Source organism: Dama dama, chromosome 13, assembly GCF_033118175.1.
Source record: "Dama dama isolate Ldn47 chromosome 13, ASM3311817v1, whole genome shotgun sequence".
NCBI classification, from domain to species: domain Eukaryota; kingdom Metazoa; phylum Chordata; class Mammalia; order Artiodactyla; family Cervidae; genus Dama; species Dama dama.
Window position 1 is genome coordinate 41585517 of NC_083693.1, and position 23317 is coordinate 41608833.

Sequence of the window (23317 nt, forward strand, 5' to 3'; positions counted from 1 at the left end):
TCCAGGGGATCTTCCCAACCCAGGGATTGAACCCAAGTCTCTTACATCTCCTGCATTGGAAGGCAGGTTCTTTACCACTAGTGCCACCTGGGAAGCTCCATAACTGCTGGACCACCAGGGAATTTCCTCCCCAGAGTTTCTGATCAGTAGATCAGAGGTGGAGCCTGATGATTTGAATTTCGAGCAAGTTCCCAAGTGATGCTTTGCTGCTGGTTCAGGGACCACACTTTGAGAACCACTTACCAAATTGTTTTCTTTTTAATACAGTTGTTTAGCTTTTAAAAATGAGTACATGTTCAACATCACTAACCGTTAAGGAAATGCAAATTCAGACCATGGTAAGAGAACACGACATACTTACTAGAACAACTGAACTAAAACGAGGGGAACTGAAAAGTAGTGACCATATAAATACAAATAAAACTCTGTCATATGCGTCTGGTGGAAATATAATGTTGTCCAAACATTCTGGAAAACAGTTTGGCAGTTTCTTTTAAAAACTAAACATACATCTTAATATGACCTAGCAATTGTACTCCTGGGCATTTATCCCAGAAAGATAGAAACTTACATCTACACAAAAATCTATATGAGTGTTCATGGCAGATTTATTTGTAAAAGCCCCAAGCTGGAAACAGCCAAATATCCCTCAAATGATGGCTAAGAAAAGTGTTTTACAACCATATTACAAACTACTATTATTCACCTTAAAAATAAAAGTTATTTTACTAGCAGAAAATATGTTTCTTTGGAAATGGCAAAGGAACTGAAATTCTGGATAAGCAAGCTACATCAAAAGGCATAACCAAGTCCAACAAAGAAAGAAGAGAAATGTCATTTTATAGAGAAAGAGGAGAAGTTGAGAGGATTTGTTTTGAATGAAAGTCCACTGGAGAAAAATGGGGGTTCAGGGTTGATGATGGTTTTCTGCTGGCTGTTTCTGAGGTAGTAAATTTCTTGTAGAAGATGCAATGTATATCTTTCCCATTGGGGTCAAATTTACCCAAGTTCTGTAATTGACCCAGAGTGATACTGGGCAACAGCTCCCTCTTCTGGCTTCTAGACTCCATTTTAGTGAGGTTTGCAGGCTCAGTTGCTCAGCTCAGCTCAGTTCAGTTCAGTCGCTCAGTCGTGTCTGACCCTTTGCGACACCATGAAGCGCAGCATGCCAAGCCTCCCTGTCCATCACCAACTCCCAGAGTCCACTCAAACCCATGTCCATCGAGTTGGTGATGCCATCCAACCATCTCATCCTCTGTCGTCCCCTTCTCCTCCTGCCCCCAATCCCTCCCAGCATCAGGGTCTTTTCCAAGGAGTCAACTCTTGGCATGAGGTGGCCAAAGTATTGGAGTTTCAGCTTCAACATCAGTCCTTCCAATGAACACCCAGGACTGATCTCCTTTAGGATGGACTGGTTGGATCTCCTTGCAGTCCAGGGGACTCTCAAGAGTCTTCTCCAACACCACGGTTCAAAAGCATCAATTCTGTGCTTAGCTTTCTTTATAGTCCAACTCTCACATCCATACATGACCACTGGAAAAACCATAGCCTTAACTAGATGGACCTTTGTTGGCAAAGTAATGTCTCTGCTTTTTAATATGCTATCTAGGTTGGTCATAATTTTCCTTCCAAGGAGTAAGTGTCTTTTAATTTCATAGCTGCAATCACCATCTGCAGTGATTTTGGAGCCCAGAAAAAAAAAAAAAAAAAAAGCCACTGTTTCCCCATCTATTTCCCATGAAGTGATGGGACCAGATGCCGTGATCTTAGTTTTCTGAATGTTGAGCTTTAAGCCAACTTTTTCACTCTCCTCTTTCACTTTTATCAAGAGGCTCTTCAGTTTGTCTTCACTTTCTGCCATAAGGGTGCTGTCATCTCCAAAACTGAGGTTATTGATATTTCTCCTGGCAATCTTGATTCCAGCTTGTGCTTCCTCTGATTGTGGCTTGGGTCATGAATTCCTTTTTGCCAAATTCAGACTGAAATTGAAGAAAGTGGAGAAAACCACTAGACCATTCAGGTATAACCTAAATCAAATCCCTTATTACTATACAGTGGAAGTGAGAAATAGATTTAAGAGACTAGATCTGATAGAGTGCCTGATGAACTATGGACAGAGGTTCGTGACATTGTACAGGAGAAAGGATTCAAGACCATCCCCAAGAAAAATACAAAAAAGCAAAATGGCTGTCTGAGGAGGCCTTACAAATAGCTGTGAAAAGAAGGGAAGTGAAAAGCAAAGGAGAAAAGGAAAGATATACCTATTTGAATGCAGAGTTCCAAAGAATAGTAAGGAGAGATAAGAAAGCCTTCCTCAGTGATCAATGCAAAGAAATAGAGGAAAACAATAGAAAAGGAAAGACTAGAGATGTCTTCAAGAAAATTAGAGCTACAAAGGGAACATTTCATGCAAAGATGGGCTCAATAAAGGGCAGAAATGGTAGGGACCTAACAGAAGCAGAAGATATTAAGAAGTGGCAAGAATACACAGAAGAACTGTACAAAAAAGATCTTCACGACTCAGATAATCACGATGGTGTGATCACTCACCTAGAGCCAGACATCCTGGAATGTGAAGTCAGGTGAGCCTTAGGAACCATCACTACCAACAAAGCTAGTGGAGGTGATGGAATTCCAGTTGAGCTATTTCAAATCCTGAAAGATAACGCTGTGAAAGAGCTGCACTCAATATGCCAGTAAATATGGAAAACTCAGGAGTGGCCACAGGACTGGAAAAGGTCAGTTTTCATTCCAGTGCCAAAGAATGCTCAAACTACTGCACAATTGCACTCATTTCACATGCTAGTAAAGTAATGCTCAAAATTCTCCAAGCCAGGCTTCAGCAATACGTGAACTGTGAACTTCCAGAAGTTCAAGCTGATTTTAGAAACGGCAGAGGAACCAGAGACCAAATTGCCAACATCCATTCAATCATCAAAAAAGCAAGAGAGTTCCAGAAAAACATCTATTTCTGCTTTATTGACTATGCCAAAGCCTTTGACTGTGTAGATCACAATAAACTGTGGAAAATTCTGAAGGAGATGGGAATACCAGACCACCTGACCGGTCTCTTGAGAAACCTGTATGCAGGTCAGGAAGCAACAGTTAGAACTGGACATGGAACAACAGACTGGTTCCAAATAGGAAAAAGAGTATGTCAAGGCTGTATATTGTCACTCTGCTTATTTAACTTATGTGCAGAGTACATCATGAGAAACGCTGGGCTGGAGGAAGCACAAACTAGAGTCAAGACTGCCGGGAGTTGCTCAGTCATGTCCAATTCTTTGCAACTCTGTGGACTGTAGCCTGTTAGGCTCTTGTATTCATGGAATTTTCCAGGCAAGAATACTGGAGTGGGTTGCTGTTTCCTCCTCCAGGGGATCTTCCTGACCCAGGGATCGAACCCACATCCCTCCCACTTCCTACATTGACAGATGGCTTCTTACCACTGCACCACCTGGAAATCCCTTTTTTACACTATTCAGCAGTAAAAAGGGACAAGCTACTGGTATATGCAACAACATGGTTGGGTCTCAAGGGTATTGTTCTGAATAGGAGAAAAGAGAGCCAATCTCAAAAAGTCACATCACATATGTTTTTATATAACAGTCTTGAAATGACAGAATTATAGAGGTGGAAAAAAGATCAGTGGCTGCCAGGGGACAGGGATGGTGGGAGAGGAGAGATAAAGTGTGACTATAAAGGATTGGCAGAGGAGCTTTTTATAGTGGTGGAGTAGTTCTGAATCTTGATCATAGGTGGTTACATGAATCTATATGGGATAAAATGATAGAACTATACCTTTGACATTGTTTGGATATTGTATTATATGTAATCGCTGGAGGACACAGTGAAGGGTACTCAGAACCTCTCTGCACTATCTTTGAAATCTTTGAATCTATAATGATTTCAAATGAGTTTTTAAAAAATGAAAAAGGATTTGTCATGGTCTCTGTGTGGATTGGAGACGCAAGGCAGAATGAGAGCCGACTGGAGTTTATTAGAGCTGGAGATGCTGTTAGAACAGTGTGTTGGCTCAATGGAGAGCCCTTTTGCAGGCTAGAAGCCAATTCTTATGGCCTCAAGACAGAAAAATCATGCTGGAAGGGTGGCAGTAGGTGATTAGTTATGATGCTATAGGGGGGATATTATGTTTAATGTGGAGTCAGGGAGCTGGCTGGTTTAGATCAGAAGGCTCATGGCAGTAGTTGCTATGTTGTTGGTCAGTCGCTAAGTCATGTCCAACTCTTTGCCACTGAGAGGGTAACAGGCAGGAAGGCCAGGGGTCTCCAAATGGAGGAAATAGGCTGCAAGTGTCAGACATTTTTTATTTCTCCCTTAAGCAGCAGGAGGAAACAAACTACAAGTGTCAGATTTTTTTCTCTTAAATTTCTTTGTTGCCATGACGACACCTGGTTCCACCCGAACTTAACTTTTCTCAAAACTTGAGCTAACCAATGGGTTTTTCTTTTGGAAATGTTTTTCTTAAGCTCTGTTAATGAAACTATGTATTTGCTTTGGAATTTGCTTTTCTTCAAAATGGTTCTACCTAAGACTAACTTTTTTTCTTTTCTCAAACCTTGGGCTGATAATAGCTCAACAAACCAGTATTCATATCAATTGTTTCATGGCTGGGGGATGACACATCTTGTACCATCCTATCTCAAAAATGCAAGTTGTGGGAGAGGGGCCTGGTGAACCTCCCTCAGCCTCGAGGTGTGTCTCTTATCTGATTGATAGCTTCCTAACAGACAGAAAACATCCGGCTAAAGACTAGCAAGGGGGCACTCTTTCTGCCCGCTTCTGATGTCTATGTCGGAAGCTTTCTCTATTGCCGGGGTCCAGCCCCAGCAGGATCCAGGGGTACTCTCAGGATGAACGGCATTGGCAAGTGAGAGAGAGAGAGAGAGACCAGACCCGGGTGTGCAGCAGAGTCAGGCAGCGTTTTATTTTTCACCGTAGCTTTTATACTCTAAGTTAGTACATTTCTAAGGGGAGGTGAAAGATAAGTATATAAAGTTTAGTTTAACATTATGTCAGTTTTGTCCTTCACGAAACCAGGGTGTTTTCTTTGTTCATGAGAGTCTTCTTTCATAGTGGATCTTTGTACATTATCTTCTGGCCTTGGGGCCTATTAACATTTTATGACCTAGGAGAAGGCAAAACTGTTTTCTGTAGTCTATTCTTTATTGTTCTATTTTGCCTTGACTTTAGCAGAAAACAGAAAAGTTGCAGTCTCATGGTACAGCAGGTTGCAACATAATAGAAATATAATCCTGTTAACGCAAATGTCAGCCTTTTTTGCAAAAGTTCTCAGCTAAATTTATCTAAAAAGTTTGCAAAGACTCTGTGGTTCTGGTGAGGCAGCCTGTTTTAGCACTCTTGATTAAAATTAGCAATTATCTTATTGTTTCCACACTAGGGCTAAACTCTTATTTTTCTAAATCCTTAACTATATTAACAACAGTTTTTACTGCACAACCTCAGCACAATAACAGCAATCAAACATTGATCCAATAACCACTTTTAGAATAATATTTTTTGTGTTTTCCAATAGGGCTTTCTCACCCCCCGAAGGGCTCTGTGCCTATCAGGGCCTTTTGTGATCAGGTTCTTTATGCTGTTTTATGATTAAGGTGTTGTGAGCAGTCATGCGCATTAGTACGCATTTGCCAAACAAGCCAGACTGCCAGCAAAAGGGTTTTTTACTTGAAACATTTCCTTCATCCCTGGCCCCTTCATACGGAACCAGCATTTATTAATTAGGGTTCTATGTTGGTCTTTATTTAGTGAAAGAGGAGCAGGAGAGCTCTCAGCAGGCAACACAAAGATCCGCAACAGGACGAACAAGGACAACAGCAAGAGGGGGAGGATACAGGGTTGGGTAGAGGCCGGGGTCAACCTGGAGGGTCCCTTGTAGCCTGAACAGCCTTGCGTTTCAGGTCTTCTCCTCATGACCTTGTCATGGGTAGGATCTCCCATAATGGCTCCCAGCACTCTATCTCTTTTATACTTGAATAAAACTTTATTACACAAAAGCTCTGTGCGATCAAGCCTTGTCACTGGCCCTGTATTGAATTCCTCTCCTCCGGAGGCCAAGAATCCCGGAGGCGTCTTTCAGGCTCAACAACAACCTTTCATCTTGGGGGCTCGCCCGGGGTTCTTCAGGACAAGTTAAGGACGCTTCGAGCTCTAGTCCTTTGTTCTCCTGGCAAACATGTTTTCTGCTGTATTTTACTAACTCTACGGTGTGCTTGTGTGTGTGATCAATTAAAAGAGACACAAATGTGAACCAAGGGCTGTGTCCTAATCTGCGATTCTGAGGTGACCTCATATAGCTTATGGCAGAAACCGTGTCAGGGGATTATACCGACCTGCTAATGTCAAGAGGCACCCAATGTCTCCTTCAGGGAACGGCCAGAGATGGACGAAATGTGTGGGCCAAACTCTCCTTTCGTGCTCAAACTTTCTGGTCTCTTTGACCATTTCATAACTTCTGGGAATTAGAACGAACTACTAAGCTACTCTGTTGGATTATAGACTTTCAAGGGACTTGTGATCTATGCTGTTACTGTGTACTCTTACTTAGGTCCCAAATTTAGACTGGTAATCAGGAAGCGCCTAGCCTCACTAGGAGTTGAAAGTTCAGAAGCCAGATGGAGCTCTAGCTCCAAGAGCATCTCTCAGGTTAAAGGTTACTCAGGAAGTACAGTGGGCTTCTTCCTTTGGTAACGCTAGCTCTTAGTGGACCAGAGGAGACTCTCCAGTGGCTTTTGTCCCAACTCTGTAGATATTCTTTCCGTGGAATCTGTAGGAATACTGGTGTAGTGATGCTCAGAAGGAACATATTGGTTTCATGTTTGTACCCATCTTAATGTGGTCAGAAATATATTCAGGGTCGTGCAGAAGCACTCAGGAGATGAATGTTTCCCCCAGTGGTCTTAGCTTGGGAGGCATTCCAGAAGGTTACTCTGATTGCACCCTGGGTGGCATCAGAGGCACGCAAGGTTTTAATGGTGAGGAGCTGGACATTAGTCTGGAATGCCATCAGGTCCCCCTGGTGCATCTCCACCCCGCCTTGGTGGTAGAGCTGGGAGGGACGAGTAAGATGCTTGTGCCGGTAAGGGACAGACTAAGTTCGAGCAGGGAAGGAAAGCTTCAGTATAAGGTCTGTCTATACCCCCATCTAGAGCAGGGAGGGACGCCTCTGGTAGAAAGATGGCGCCGATTGCTTTTTTCCCTCTCTTACAGATGGGAGCTAACAATTCCAGCCTCATGCCTTTGAACTGTATTCTGAAAAACTGGGATAGATTTGATCCCCAGGGCTTAAAGAAGACATGCCTGATCTTCCTATGTGATACCATGGCCATGGTATCCATTGGAGGATGGCGAACGGTGACCGGTTGGAGGGTCTCTTAATTTTAATAGCATTTTACAATTAGAGTGGTTCTGTAGAAAACATGGGAAATGGGTAGAAGTAACATATGTGCTGCCCTTTTTCTTTCTGCAAGGCATGCCAGATTTATTTCCTCAGGTATAGATTTGGGCATGAAACCTTCAGCTCCCTTCTGTCCTCCTACTTTGCCCCCATATCTGGGGCTCCAAACTGAAAGTCAGGGAACCCCCCCCCCCCCGCCAGAAGGGTTGCCTTGATCTCAGTAAAAATCCAAACTGAGATTCAGAGTGCCCAAGTAGAGGGCCAAACAACCCCTGTCTCAGCACGACCTCAGACTACTCTGGTTTCAATAGAAATCCAGGCAATCGAAGTAAGAGAAGCTCAGACAGCAAAAACTAAGGGTGATTAAAAACAGGGTGAGATGGAGGACAGGAGACAAAGAGATAAAGAAAAACAGGTTTCTCCGATCTATCCCTGGGATCATATGCGCCAAACAGCCAGAGAGGCTGGGTAACAGCCACACAAGCTGTTGCCTCTTCATGAAGCATCCACTGGGAGGGGAAAAAAAAAATCTGACACTTGTAGTTTGTTTCCTCCTGCTGCTTAAGGGAGAGATTAAAAAAATGTCTGACACGTGTAGCCTGTTTCCTCCTTTGGAGACCCCTAGCCTTCCTGCCTGTTACCCTCTCACCATCCCATGGACTGCAGCACACCAGGCTTCCCTGTCCCTCACTATCTCCTGGAGCTTGCTCAGACTCATGGCTATTGAGTCAAAGATGTCATCAACCATTTTTCCTCTTGTCACCCCCTTCTCTTGTCCTCAATCTTTCCCAGCATCAGGGTCTTTTCCAATGAGTTGGCTCTTCTCATCAGGTGGCCAAAGTAGTAGAGCTTCAGCATCAGTCCTTTCAGTGAATATTCAGGGTTGATTTCCTTTAGGCTTGACTGGTTTGATCTTCTTGCTGGGACTCTCAAGTGTCTTCACCAGTACCGCAGTTTGAAAGCATCAATTCTTCAGTACTCAGCCTTTTTTATGGTCCAGCTCTCACATCTGCACATGACTAGTGGAATGTAGTTGCTATGGGACTTGGTTAATTCCAGAGATTTTTGTTTAAATCCTGTCTTCTAATTGTCACATCTCAGCCATCTGTGAGTCTGCTTGTGTTGAATGGTTTTTCTCTTAATTTTAGGATACATTTTCTTGCTGCTTCATATATTTAGTAAATATTTTTCTATATGCTGGACTTTGAACATACACTGTAGAGATTTGGCTTGTGTTATCTCACTCTAAATATGTTGAGTTTTGTTCTGGTCAGCAGTTAAATTACTAATGAATTAACTTGACCGTGTATGTCATGGCTTGGCTTTAGGTTTTGTTAGGGTGTGTCTTTTCCTATTTTGTCCTTGTTCCTAGGGAATCTTCCTTACTCCCAAAGCATAGCCTTCAAGTCTCTCATGTCAGTTTATGGGAATGTCCTTCCTTGATACTTTCAGAAAGTAGTTATATGATCTCCACTTAATTTACTGTAGCAAATGTCATGTTCGGAATTCAAGGAGTCATTCTAGCAGGATGTTGGAGCTCCAGATGTTGTTGACAGATATTAAATTCACGGGAGAGTGCTCCCAGGTAAATAAATTCTCATGTCTTCTCTTATACTTCCTCTCCCAGATTCTTCCAGTACATAATAGCTCCTGCAACTCTTTTGGTAAATAAATGGTTTCATCCAGAGCAGGACTGTACGTTTGATCTTGGACCATGATGAGGACTAACTCTAGGTATTGGTCTGGTGGCAGTGCGGGGCAGCAATGAAGAGGGGACACATTATCATTCTGCAAGGGAAGATTCTACCTCGGGGAAGTTCTTTGCCTAGTCTGCAGGCAGCAGGAGGCTGCTTTGCTTACTAAGGTTTGAGATGAAGGGTTTTTTATAGCCTAGCCTCCAGGGAAAACTGGAGGTTCAAGTTTCTTGGGTGAATCCATTCAAATTTTCCCATAGCAGTAATCTGAATCCCATTACTTTTCTATCAGGGACCCTGTCTTTAGGACAGGAGATCAATTGTGGTTGATCCTACAGCCTCCTTTGCAGTTCTGCCACCCTTATGATTCAATTACGTGTCTGATTTTCTAGCTATTCTACTCTCCAGGGGCGAGAGAACAGGGTTTTGAGGAGCCACCATACCATTTTCCACAGTGGCTGTACCACTTTACATTCCCACCCACAGTGCACAAGGACCCCAACTTCTTCACATCCTAAAAGGGAACTCTCCTAGATTGTCAGTGGAAACTGTAAATTAGTGCAGCCACTATGGGAAACAGTATGGAGTTTGCTAAAAACAAACAAACAAACAAAAAAACTAAAAGAAGAGTTGCCATATGATCCATCAGCCCCACTCCTGGGCGTATATCCAGAAAAAAAATTAACTTGAAAAGATGCATGCCCCCCCTCCCCCCGAGAGTTCACAGCAGCACTATTTGCAATAGCCAAGACATGGAAGCAACCTAAATGTTCATCAACAGATGAACAGGTAAAGAAGATGTGGTATATACATGTGATAGAATACTACTCATCCATAAAAGAGAAATAATGCCATTTGCAACAACATGGATGGACTAGAGGTTTTCATAGTAAGTGAAGTAAGTCAGAAAGAGAAAGAAAAATGTCATATGATATTATTTACAGTGGAATCTAAAATATGATACAAATGAACTTATTTACAAAACAGAAACAGGTTCATAAACATAGAAAGCAAACTTGCGGCTACCAGAGCAGGGAAAGGTGGGTAGGGATAAATTAGGAGTTGGGATTAGCGGATACAAATGACCATATATAAAATAGATAAACAATAGGATAGCACAGGGAACTATATTCAGTATCCTGTAATAAGCCATAATGGAAAAGAATATATATGTATATATAACTGAATTACTTTGCTGTACATCAGAAACTAACACAACTTTGTAAATCTACTTCAGTTAAAAAAAAAAATTCTCCACATCCTTGCCCATGCTTGCTGTATTTGGGGTTTTGTTTGTTTGTTTTTTAACAACAGCCACCCTAATGGGTGTGAGTTAGTTATCTTATTATAGTTTTGATATGTGTTTCACTAATGATTAGTGAGGTTGAGTATCTTTCATATGTTTGTTGGCCAATTGTATATGTTCTTTGGAGAAATTTCTATTCAGTTCCTTTGCCTATTTCTGAATCTGGTTTTTGTTGAGTTTGGGGAGTTTTCTATATATTCTGGATATTAATCCCTTATCAGATAAATGATTTGCAAATGTTTTCTCCCATTCTGTGGCTTTTGCATTTTTACTCCATGGATAGTGTCTTCTGATACTTTAAATTTTCGTGAATTTCAACTTGCCTATTTTTTATTTTTTTAAACTTGTACCATTGGTGTCATATCTAAGAAATCATTGTCAAATCCAGTGCTGTGACACTTCTATGTTGTCTTTAAGAATTTATTGCACTAGGTCTTAGATTTATGTCTTTAATCTATTTTTAACTATTTTTATATGGTGTTAGATAAGTATCTAACTTCATTTGTTTGTATATGGATATCTAATTTTCTCAGCACCATTTGTTGAAAAGACAATCCTTTCCCCATTGAGTAATCTTGGCACCCTTTAAAAAATCATTTTATCATGCAAGGGTTTATTTCTGGGTTTTCTTTTCCATTTGAGTAGTCTAAATGTCTGTCTTTATGCCAGTGCTACCCTGTTTTGATTACTGTAGCTTTATAGTAGATTTTGAAATCAGAGTGTGAGTATTCCAACTTTGTTCTTCTTTTTAAAGATTGTTTTTGTTATTTGGGGCCCCTTGAGATTCCATATGAATTTTAGGATGGGATTTTCTATCTCTCAAAAAATGTCATTGAAACTTTTAATAGGGATTGCATTGAATCTATAGATCACTTTGGGTAGTATTGACATTATAACAATATGAAGTCTTCCAATCCATAAATATGGAATGTGTTTTTATTTATATCTCTGTAATTTCTTTCAACAATGTTTTGTATGTTTTACTGTATAAATCTTTCACCTTCTTGGTTAAATCAATTTCTAAGTATTTTATTCTTTTCAATGCCACTGTAAATGGGATTGCTTTTATGATTTTCTTTTCAGATTACTCATTGCATATAGAAATGCAACTGATTTTGTTCATTGACTTAGTATCCTTCTACTTTGCTGAATTCATTTATTCGTTCTACCAGATTTTTTGTGGAATCTTTATGATTTTAAACTTATAAGCTTATCTAGAAATAGATATAATGATACTGCTTTCTTTCCAACTTGGATGCCTTTTCTTTTTTTCTTTCTTTCTTTTGCATTAAAAAAAAAAATGTCCTGGCTGTGCTGCCTGGGATGGGGGATCTTAGTTCTCTGGGCAGGGGTTGAAACTGTACCCCTTGTGGTGGAAGCTCAGAGTCTTAACCACTGGACTGCCAGGGAAGTCCTTTCATTTCTTTTTCTTGCTAAACTGCTCTGCCTAGAACTTCTAGTACTATGTTGAATAGAAGTAGTGAAAGTGGTCATCCTTGCCTTTCTATTCCCATTTTGTTGAGTGTTTTTATTATGAAAGCATGTTTGAACTTTGTCAAATTTTTTTTTTCATCAATGAAAATGATTGTGTGGTTTTTCTCCCTTCATTCTGTTGATGTGGCTTAATGATTGATTTTTCATATGTTGAATCATCCTTGACTTCCATGAATAAACCCTATGGGGTCTTGGTGTATCATTCTTTCAATATGCTACTGAATTCTATTTTGTTGTGAATTTTTGCATCAATGTTCATAAGCAATTCCACTTCTGGGTCTGTGGTTTTCTAATAGTGTCTTTTTTATCAGGGTAATGCTGGCCTCAGAATAAGTTAGGAAATATCCCTCCTGTTCAATTTTTTTTTTTTAATTTGAGGAAGATTGGTATTAGTTCTTTATACATTTGGGAACTTTCACCAGTGAGTCCATTAGGTCCAGGGCTTTTCTTTGTTAATAGACTTTTGATTCCTTATTCAATCCCCTTACTATTTGTAGACCTGCTCAGATTTTTAAGTTTCTTAATGATTTAATCTTGGTAGATTTTGTGTTTTAGGAAATTTTCCATTTCATCTAGGTTATCCAATTTATTGGCATACAATTGTCCACAGTACCTTTATAACCCTTCTTATTTCTGTAGAGTTAGTAATGTCACCACTTTCATTTCTAATTTTAGTAATCTGAGTCTTTTTTTTTTCTTAGTCTGCTAGCTAAATTTTTGTCAATTTTGTTGATTATTTTGAGGAATCAATTTTTTTGGTTTCACTGATTTTTCTGTATTGCTTTTCTAATCTGTATTAGCTATTTCCACTTCATCTTTATTTTTATTTTCTTTTCCTTCTGTTCCTTTCTTCTGTTTAGTTTGTTTTTCTAGTTTCTTACATTGTAAAGTTAGGTTATTGATTTGAGATCATTATTGTTTTGTTTGGTTTGTTTGATCTCTTTTTTGGCCATGCTGCATGTGGGATTATAATTCCCTGACCAGAGATCAAACACTCGGCCCCTATCCTGGAAGCCTGGAGTCTTAACTACTGGACCTCCAGAGAAGTCTCCCTCTTTGTTTTCTAATGTAAGCAATTATAGCTATAAATTCCCCCCTTTGTATCCATTTTTGCTGAGTCCCATAAGTGTTGGTTATTGTTTTTTCTTAATATGTATATTTTATTGAAGTATAGTTGACTTACAAAGTTTCAGGTGCATAGCATAGTGATTCAGTTATATATATATACACACATATATTATTTTTCAAATTGTTTTCCATTATAGGTTATTACAAAATCTTGGCTGTTTTTCCCTGTGCTATACAGTAAACCTTTGTTGCTTGTTGCATATCTATTTTTAAAATTAGAAATCTATCGTGATAAGTGTGGGTTATTGTGTTTTCATATTCATTTGACTCTGAGTATTTTCTAAAAAATTAGAATGGAATGGAAAACCTTCTGATTTCTTCTTTGATCTGTTGCTTGCTTAAAAGTGTATTGTTTAATTTCTACAATTTTGTGAATTTTCCAGTTTTCTTTATATTTTTGATTTCTAACTTCATCCCATTTTTGGTCAGACAAGATACACTGTATGATATCTTTTAGAGCCTAATGAGACTTAATTTTTGGCCTAGCATGTGATCTATCCTGGAAAATATCTCATATGCACTTGAAAAGAATGTGTATGCTGTTGTTGGGTGGGGTGTTCAGTTATAACAGGTTGAACACTGGGTTGGTTTATTATGTTGTTTAAACGCTTGATTTCTTTACTTATCCTCTGTCTGGTTGTTCTATTACTGAGAGAGAGGTATTGAAGTCTCCAACTGTTATTGTAGAACTGTCTATTTTGCCCTTTAGTTCTGACAGTTTTGCTTCGCATATTTGACTTGTCATTAGGTGCATAAATTTTATAATTGTTATATATTTTTATGTATTGAACATTTTATTAATATATAATGTTGTTCTTTGTCTCTTGTAAACTGCTTGATTTAAAGTCTATTTTGTCTGATATTAGTATAGCCAGTCTTGCTCTCTTTTGTTTACTATTCACAGGGAATATCTTTTTCCATCCTTTCACTTTCAACGTGTTTGTGTCTTTGATTCTCAAGTGAGTCTCTTATAGACAGTGTATAGTTGGGCCATGTATTTTTTCCCTTCTTCCATCCTGTCTTCTGACTGGAGAACTGAATCTACTTACATTTGAAGTAATTACTGCTAAGGAGGGACTGGCTTCTGTCACTGTGTTATTTGTTTTCTACATGTTTTTTGTCTCTCGTTTCATGCATTCCTGTCTTTTGTTTTTCAGTCAACTTTTTCTGTAGTGAAATGTTTAAATTCCTTTCTCGTTTTCTTTTGTGTATATTCTTTAGCTATTTTCTTTTAACTACTGTGGGGATTATATTTAACATCTTAAAGTTATAACACTCTAACTTAAATTTATACAAGTTTAACCTCAATAATCTGGAATCAAGAAAAGATTGTTGGGAGAAATACCAATAACCTCAGATATGCAGATGACACCACCCTCATGGCAGAAAGTGAAGAACTAAAGAGCCTCTTGAGGAGAGTGAAAAAGTTGGCTCAAAACTCAACATTCAGAAAACTAAGATCATGGCATCCAATCCCATCACTTCATGGCAAATAGATGGGGAGACAGTGGCAGACTTTATTTTTGGGGGCTCCAAAATCACTGCAGATGATGATTGCAGCCATAAAATTAAAGGACACTTACTCCTTGGAAGGAAAGTTATGACCAACCTAGACAGCATATTAAAAAGCAGAGACATTACTTTGCCAACAAAGGTCCGTCTAGTCAAAGCTATGGATTTTCCAGTAGTCACGTATGGATGTGAGAGTTGGACTATAAAGAAAGCTGAGTGCTGAAAAATTGATGCTTTTGAACTGTGGTGCTGGAGAAGACTCTTGAGAGTCCCTTGGACTGCGAGGAGATCCAACCAGTCCATCCTAAAGGAGATCAGTCCTGGGTGTTCATTGGAAGGACTGATGTTGAAGCTGGAACTCCAAAACTCTGGCCACCTGATTTGAAGAGCTGACTCATTTGTAAAGACACTGATGCTAGGAAAGATTGAAGGCAGGAGGAGAAGGGGAAGACAGAGGATGAGATGGTTGGATGGCATCACCGACTCAGTGGACATGAGTTTAGGCAAACTCTGGGAGTTGGTGATGGCCAGGGAGGCCTGGCATGCTGCGGTTCATGGGGTTGCAGAGAGTCGGACACGACTGAGTGACTAAATTGAACTGAACCTCAATAACATGCAGAATCTCTGTTATTTTACAGTTCTGTCCTAACTCTTTTAGTTTTTGTCACAAAATGAATCTGTATACATAGCATTGTTGTTGTTGTTCAGTCATTCAGTCGTGTCTGACTCTTTGTGACCCCATGGACTGTAGCATGCCAGGCTTCCCTGTCCTTCACTATCTCCTGGAGTTTGCTCAAACTCATGTCCATTGAGTCAGTGATGCCCTCCAACCATCTTGTCCTCTGTTGTCCTTCTCTTCCTGCCTTCAATCTTTCCCAGCATCAGGGTCTTCTTTAATGAGTCAACTCTTCACATCAGGTGGCCAAAGTATTGGAGCCTCAGCATCAGTCTTTCCAATGAATATTCAGGATTGATTGCCTTTAGGATTGACTCGTTTGATCTCCTTGCAGTCCAAGGGACTCCCAAAAGCCTTCTCCAGCATCACAGTTCAAAAGAATCAATCCTTTGGTGCTCAGCCCCTAAGCAAAAAGCTAATAATTCTCTTAAATGTATTAGTCTCTTAAACCATGTAGAAAACAAAAAGTATAGCTGCAAACCACTGTTACAATAATACTAGGTTTTATAATTGCCTATATATTTACTTATGGGCTTCCCAGGTAGCTCAGATAGTAAAGAATCCACCTGCAATGCAGGAGACCTGGGTTCGATCTCTGGGTCAGGAAGAGTCCCTGGAGAAGGCAATGACAACCCACTCCAGTATTCTTGCCTGGGAAATCCTATGGACAGAGGAGCCCGGCAGGGTACAGTCCATGGGGTTGCAAGAGTCAGACACAACTTAGCGACTAAACCACCACCACCATGTATTTACTTACATTGTGATCTTTATTTGCATGGCTTTGAGTTACTGTCTAGTTTCCTTTCATTTCACCTTGCAGGACTCTCTTGAGCATTTCTTGATCAGGTCAGGTCTAGTGGTCACAAACTCCCTCTGCTTTTGTTTATCTGGGAATGTCTTGATTTCTTGCCTCCCCCTCCATTGTTTTCCTTTCTTGTTTTTGCTGTACTGTGCAGCTTACAGGATTTCAATTCCCTAACCAGGGACTGAACCCAGACTGTCCTAGTGAAAGCCTGGGATCCTAACCATTAGGCTACCAGGGGACTTCCTCTCCCTCCCTTTTTAAGTACCATTTTTGTGGACATAGGACTTTTCATTGACAGTTTGCCTTTTTCTTTGAGTATAACAGCCCACTGTCTTCTTTGGTTCCAAATCTTCTGAAGAGAAATCTGTGGATAAGCTTTTGGAGGATCCCATGTTGATAATTATTAAAGATGTGTAATGGGATTATTGTATTATTTTCTTCTATATAGGTAGAAAATTTTCATTAAAGCAGGGTAAAAATATTTACTTAGATGCACATGTGCGTTAATTTGTAAACAAATCTTTCTCTTCATCTACCTATCTAATCTTTATTCCCTATTGCATATCTGACCTCTGCCTGAAAGTACCTCTTATGCCTGCTAGTGACAAATTCAGTTTTTATATATCTACAAGTATCTTCTGTTGAGTCCTGCACCAAGGCTGCAGAAGCGGAGCTCAGAACCGAGGTCACCTCTGAAGCTGACTGAGCCCCTTTGTAACCATTGCCAAAAGCCCCCTGATCATCACCAGCAGGCTTCCTGATCCATATTAGGCAAAAATGCCCACCCCAGTGCTCACCCTATAGCAACCTAACCAATTACCTAATGCCAATGTCCCATCAGGAATTTTCTTTGCCTTGAGGCTATAAAAATTGGCTACTAACCCACAAAAATGGTTGGCTTTCCCGGGTCTGTCAGGAGGTTGGCATGCTGTGCTAGTAGCTCCTTTGTTATCTCTGCTCCTTGCTCTTAATAAACTCACTCCCTTCGGAAATACTTTGTGTCTGCAAATTCTTTTCCAACCTGTGCTCAGACTGCTTCAATATCTTCTTTCCTTGTCTCCTTTTCTGACATACGTTTTTGCTATGTCTTGAACTTGACACTGCAGCCATTTTCTTTTAGCTCATTGAAGGCCATTGATGGTCTTCTGTTTCCAGCTGTTTCTGTTGAGAAGTCAGCTTTCAACCTAATTCTTGCTCCTTTGAAGGCAAGTTGACTTTTCCTCTCAAATTCTGTTAAGATTAAAAGAATTGTCTTTGGTTTTCTGATATTTTACCATAATGTAGCTAGGAGTATAATTAATTTTATTTATCTTGCTTGGAATTTATAAAGCTTCATTATTTAAAAAAAATCCTGTCATTTTTTAAAATACTGCTTCAACCTCATAATCTCTTTCCCCTCTTTGACTCTAATTGAAGGCATATTTGATTTACTTAGTGTAGCCTCCATATCTCCTATTCTGTCTTCCACATGTTTTATTCTTTAGTCTGCATGTTTAATTCAGAATATTTTCTTCTGACCTATCTACAAACTCACTAATTCTCTCTTTGGTTTTGTCTAATTGACTGTGAAAACCATTAATTATTGTACTTAGAGTTTTTTCTAACCTGCTGTGCCTTCTTTTTTTTTTCTTATAGTTTGGTAGTTTTAAAGTTGTTCTCAGTCTGGAACATAGTAAGCATGGCTATTTTTTAGTCTGTGTCTGATAATTCCAATATCTGGTCTCTCTGGGGGTGTTTATTTTTTCTTCTCTCTCTCTCTCTCTCTTAAATAACCAATCCTGACTGGCTTATTTTGTTGGAAGAGAACAGAGAATTAACAATATGAAGACAGTTGGTTCTTATTTTAGAGAGACAGCAATGAGCAGTCCTGAAGAGAGATTTTAGTTCCCTGCCCAGGAATTGGACCTGAGTAGCCTGGATGAAAATCAGGACTTCTAGTCACTAGACACCAGAGGCTAGAAGCTGGAAGCAAAGTTGCCCTGGCTCTTAGCCCCACTGAAAGCAAAAATATTTCAAGGAGGCAAAAACTGTAATAGGTACAAAGTTTATTATTAGAGACAGAGCACAGTGGAAGAGCACACAGAGAAAGTTTGTTTATTTAAGACAGAAGCTGGGCAGAAGTACACACCTAGAGAGGAAGGGTATGGGTGTCCTTCCTAATGCGAAAGAGTGCAGTAAAGGGGTGATTTAAATCCCTTATATAGGACAGTTCTTCAAGGTTTTTGTTTATCTTTGACCATTCTTTTTCTTTTCCTACCCTTGACCTGTTCTAGGATTCTCCCCAACATGCATGCACAACATTTTGCTAATATGATCCCACCGCAGAAGGCTGTGGGGATATTATTATTATGGGGGTACACTTATTACGGGGTGGTGTCCCCTCCATTTTTGACACCCAAGGAGTCTCCCTGTGCATATGCAGACAGGGAAGTTTTCCTTGACCTCAGGAGTGGTCATCTTATCTCTACTTCAACAAAGTTCAGCTTCTGCCACTAGCCTTGTCCTTGGACTGTCTGGGTGAGAACAAAGCTTCAATTTTACTCCACTTGACAAATACCAGCTCTCCAGCCTAGGGGCGCATCTATTTCCTACCTCAGTATCTGAGGTTAGGAAAAACATCCTCCCCTCCCTATACATGCCCACTGGCACGAGTGAAAAATAACCAACTGTGAAGGAGCAGTTGAGACAGTGACTGGGAGTCAGGGGAAAGAGACACGGAACTCCAGGGCAGCAGAAGAGACCAAGCATGTGCTGGGAGGGCCCAGAGGCAGTAGCTCCATGAATAACACGAGTACACATCTCTGTGTCCTCCACATAGATCTGTATAAATATTTAAAGGTAAGTTGGCACTCCCCACCTGCCCTCTCTCCCTTCTGCTTCATGTGGGTTACTGCAATCCTGGCTCCTTTTTCCACATGAGGGTGAAAGGATGGGGGATTCTAGTACATCATCCCTAAGCTTCAATCAGATCCATATCCATCAGTTTCTGAATCTTCTGTGCCATGACAATATTCTTGAATATTCCCCTTAGTGCCTCCTGCATTGGCAGGCGGGTTCTTTACCACTAGCGCAGCCTAAATGTACTTCTTTAATGTTGTTGAAGCACTGTTGTTCAGTCACTCAGTCGTGTCCAGCTCTTTGCGACCCCATGGACTGCAGCACACCAGACTTCCCTGTCCTTCACCATGTCCCAGAGCCTGCTCAAACTCATGTCCATTGAGTCAGTGATGTCATCCAACCATCTCATCCTCTGTCGTCCCCTTCTCCTCCTGCCTTCAATCTTTCCCAGCATCAGGGTCTTTTCTAATGAGTCAGCTCTTCACATCAGCTGGCCAAAGTATTGGAGCTTCAGCTTCAGCATCAGTACTTCCAATGAATATTCAGTGTTGATTGAAGCATAGTTAATTTAAAATGCTGTGTTAACTTCTTATGTACAATAAAGTGACTCAGTTATACATATGTTACCAACCAGAGTTCTTGGTCTCCTTAATCAACAGAAATTGATCAGAGGCCAGACAAAAAATTCAGGCAAGGCTTTACTGGGGCCCCTGCTATAGCAGGGAGGAGCAAGAACAAGTAACAGATTCCCTTGCTTTCTCACTCACTGGGGAGTGGGCAAGCTGGTTCCTTATATGAGGTGAGGGTAGGGGTGTGTCCAAGGGTGGCTTAGGTGGTTTACCCACCCTTTAGGTGGTGTTGTGTGCAGGGGGCATGCACAGTACCCTGCTTTTGCTCCTGAGCCCCTATGTTTTCCCCCAGCTCTTCAGAATTGGCAGTTGGTCTTTTTGTGTCTTGTCCAGAATTTGCCCCAACAGGGCATGCAAACTTGCTAAAAATAAGTTATTTTTAGTCCCTTATAGTTTCCTTGTATCTTGTTGCTCTAGGAGATGTTTGTTCAGGTGCAAGCATTGTAGCACTTCAGCAAAGGGTCCCAGGTCTTAGATCTATCTCACATATGTGTGTGTGTGTGTGTATATTCTTTTCATATGCTTTTCCATTATGGTTTGTCACAGGATATTGAATATAGTTCCCTGTATGATACAGTAGGACCTTGTTGTTAATCCATCTTATATATTAGAATTTGCCTCTGCTAACCCAAACTGCCAATCCTTTCCTCACCTACCTTCCTCTTGGCAACCAAAAATCTGTACTCTGTATCTGTGAGTCTGTTTTTGTTTCACAGATATGTTGATTTATATCGTATATTAGATTCCACATATTGTTTTTGTTCAATTGCTCAGTCATGTCCAACTCTTTGCAAACCCATGGACTGCAGCATACCAGACTTCCCTGTCCTTCCCTATCTCCCAGAGCTTGCTCAAACTTATGTCCATTGAGTCAGTGATGCCATCCAACCATCTCATCCTCTGTCGTCCCCTTCTCCTTCTGCCTTCAATCTTTCCCAGCATCAGCGTTTTTTTCTAATGAGTTGGCTCTTCACATCAGGTGTCCAAAGTATTGGAGCCTCAGCTTCCGCATCAGTCCCTTTAATGAATATTCAGGATTTATTTCCTTTAGGATTGACTGGTTTGATCTCCTTATAGTCCAAGGGACTCTCAACAGTCTTCTCTAGCACCCCAGTTCAAAAGCATCAATTCTTCAGCACTCAGCCTATTTATGGTTCAACTCTTACATCCATACATGACTACTGGAAAAACCATCACTTTGACTATATGGACCTTTGTTGGCAAAGTAATATCTCTGCTTTTAAATATGCTGTCTAGGTTTGTCATAACTTTTCTTCCAAGGAGCATGTAAGTGATATCATATGGTATTTGTCTTTCTCTTTCTGACTTACTTTGCTTAGTATGATCATCTGTAGGTCCATCCATGTTGCTGTAAATGGCATTTTTTGATGACTGATTAAAATTTCATTATATGTATGTAATATATACATATACACACACACACATATATACCACATCTTTATCTATTCATCTGTTGATGGACATTTAGGTTGTCTCCATGTCTTGGCTATTGTGAACAGTTCTGCTTATGAACATAGGGGTGTGTCTATCCTTTTTTTTTGGACATGCTGTGTGGCATGTGAGGTTGTAGTTCCCTGACTAGAGATCAAACCCGTACCCCCTGCAGTGGAAGCATGGAGTCCTCACCACTGGACCACCAGGGAATTCCTATGCATGTATCTTTTCTAATTATAGTTTTGTCAGGGTACATGCCCAGGAGTGGGATTGCTGGGTCATATGGCAACTCTTTTGTTTTGTTTTGTTTTGAGGCACCTCCATAGTGTTTCCCACTGTGAATTGTGGCTGCACCACCTTACATTCCTAGAGGCACTTCTGTGTCTGTTCCAGGATGATGCAGGGTCACCTGTTATCTGCTGCACCTTAAGGTGGCCGTGACCCCTCACTTCACACCTTCATGCTGTCGTGTCAGTTGTCCTGGACCATCATGTATCATTGGTAACCATCTATCACCTCCTTTACAATTGAAGTCCAGGTTTGGTGCCTTCTGGTTGGACATTTGTGACCTGTGGGTAGTCTTTCATCACTTTAAGGGCAACCACTTTCCATGGAAAACCCTTGATGAAGGTTGGTTCTGGCTGAAGACAGTCTTCACAGTTCTTGAGTGCCACCTAAAACCACAGGAGTTTGCTATAGCAGGCTGGATCACTGTACAATTTGTACACTGTACAATCACTGTACAATTTGGCATCATTTGAGTTCTGTTTGATGGATTCTGTCTAAATGCTTCCTGGGCTGGGGAGAGTCCCTGTCCTGAAAATATTCACTGCCGTTGTTCTTCTCTAAAGCCAACTCAGAGCTTATGGAGGCTCTTGCTCCTTCAGGATTTTCTCTTTCTGTTGACACTCTTGTTTTAATTGGAGTGTAATTGCTTTACAATGTGTGTTAGTTTCTGCTGTACAACACTATGAATCAGCTGTATGTTTACATATATCCCCTCCCACCAGAGCCTCCCTCCCACCCCACTCCCCATTCCACCTGTCTAGATCATCACAGAGCCCCAAGCTGAGTCGTATTGACATATATGCCCTACAATGTGTAAACTAGCGAGCAGGAAGCTGCTGGGTAGCAGAGGGAGCTCAGTTAAGTGCTCCGTTGGCATTTTTGGAGCACACTTAGGATTCAGCGCTCTGCTGGAGACTTGTTGTGAAAATGGATGGTGTCCTGATACTTCTCTTCTTTGAAATGAGTTGCCAATTCGAGCATAAGCTCTGGCCATCTGTTGATAGTCCTTCTGGCCCACTTTAGTGGTCTCACAAAGCTCCCGGCATTCACCGGAGTCACCCTTTGCAAAGAACATGGCTGCTTGATTGGTCACGTAAATCATGTTGGTGGAGTCCAGGCCCGTGGCTCTGTCATGGAGCTTCAAGGCTGTGTCAAAACCTTTCTCCTTATCAGCCCCTGGTTCTTTATCTTTCAGTGACTGCTGCTTCCAGGCACTTCCAGTGTCCAGCTTCCAGGACAGATTGAGGGTATTGAAAGGGTTCATGCATTTCTTCTCTGCCAACCAAGCCTCCATGATCTGTAAACCTTCTTTGAGCTGAGGAATGTTTGCGTTATGTGAATGTTTGCCTTATGCTTTAAACCCTCCTCAGAGGTTTGCTTGGCTTCTTCAAATTCGTTTGAGAACTCAAGAGCCTCTAGTTTTCATGAATAGTCCTTGCCCCAATCAGGCTTGAAGTTGAGAGTTTTGCAGCCATCCTCTGAGGGGGTTTCTATTGTCTGCTGCTTTCATTAATTCTTGGTTCATGTTTTCTTGTCTCCTTCTGGGCCTAGTTGCCTTAGCTGTGTGCCAAACATTTTGAAAACATTAGCTTGTAAAATGTTTTGAGGATTAAGATAATGTTATCTTCCACCAGAGACAATTCCATTTTCCTATCCCAGTGCCTGAATTCATGAGCAATTCAAGATCACTTTAATCCAATTTTATGAATTGAGACTGAAAACTGGGCTGCAGTTTATGTGAGATTTGGCTTACTTCCAGATCACCCTTACTCCAAGGGTACAGCCGTCCAGTGTTCCAAACCAATGGTCTATGGGTTTATAAGAACATATGCAGGGACTTCCCTGGTGGTCCAGTGGCTAAGACTCTGAGCTCCCAGTGCAGGAGGCCCAGGTTCGACCCCTGGTCAGGGAGCTAGATCCCACATGCTACAACTAAGACCCAGAGCAGCCAAATAAATAAATAAATTGAAAAAAAAAAAAAAGAACATATGCAAACCTTACCCCAAACTTTGGCAGGTCCTGGACTTCAACTTTTGTCTCTATAGTAACCTAGA

At 40.8% G+C, this 23317-nt stretch overlaps 1 pseudogene; it reads right to left on the reverse strand.

Moving 5' to 3' along the window:
* Nucleotides 1–21470: 21470 nt before the first annotated feature.
* Nucleotides 21471–22557, reverse strand: LOC133068010 (stress-induced-phosphoprotein 1-like; annotated as a pseudogene).
* Nucleotides 22558–23317: the final 760 nt, after the last annotated feature.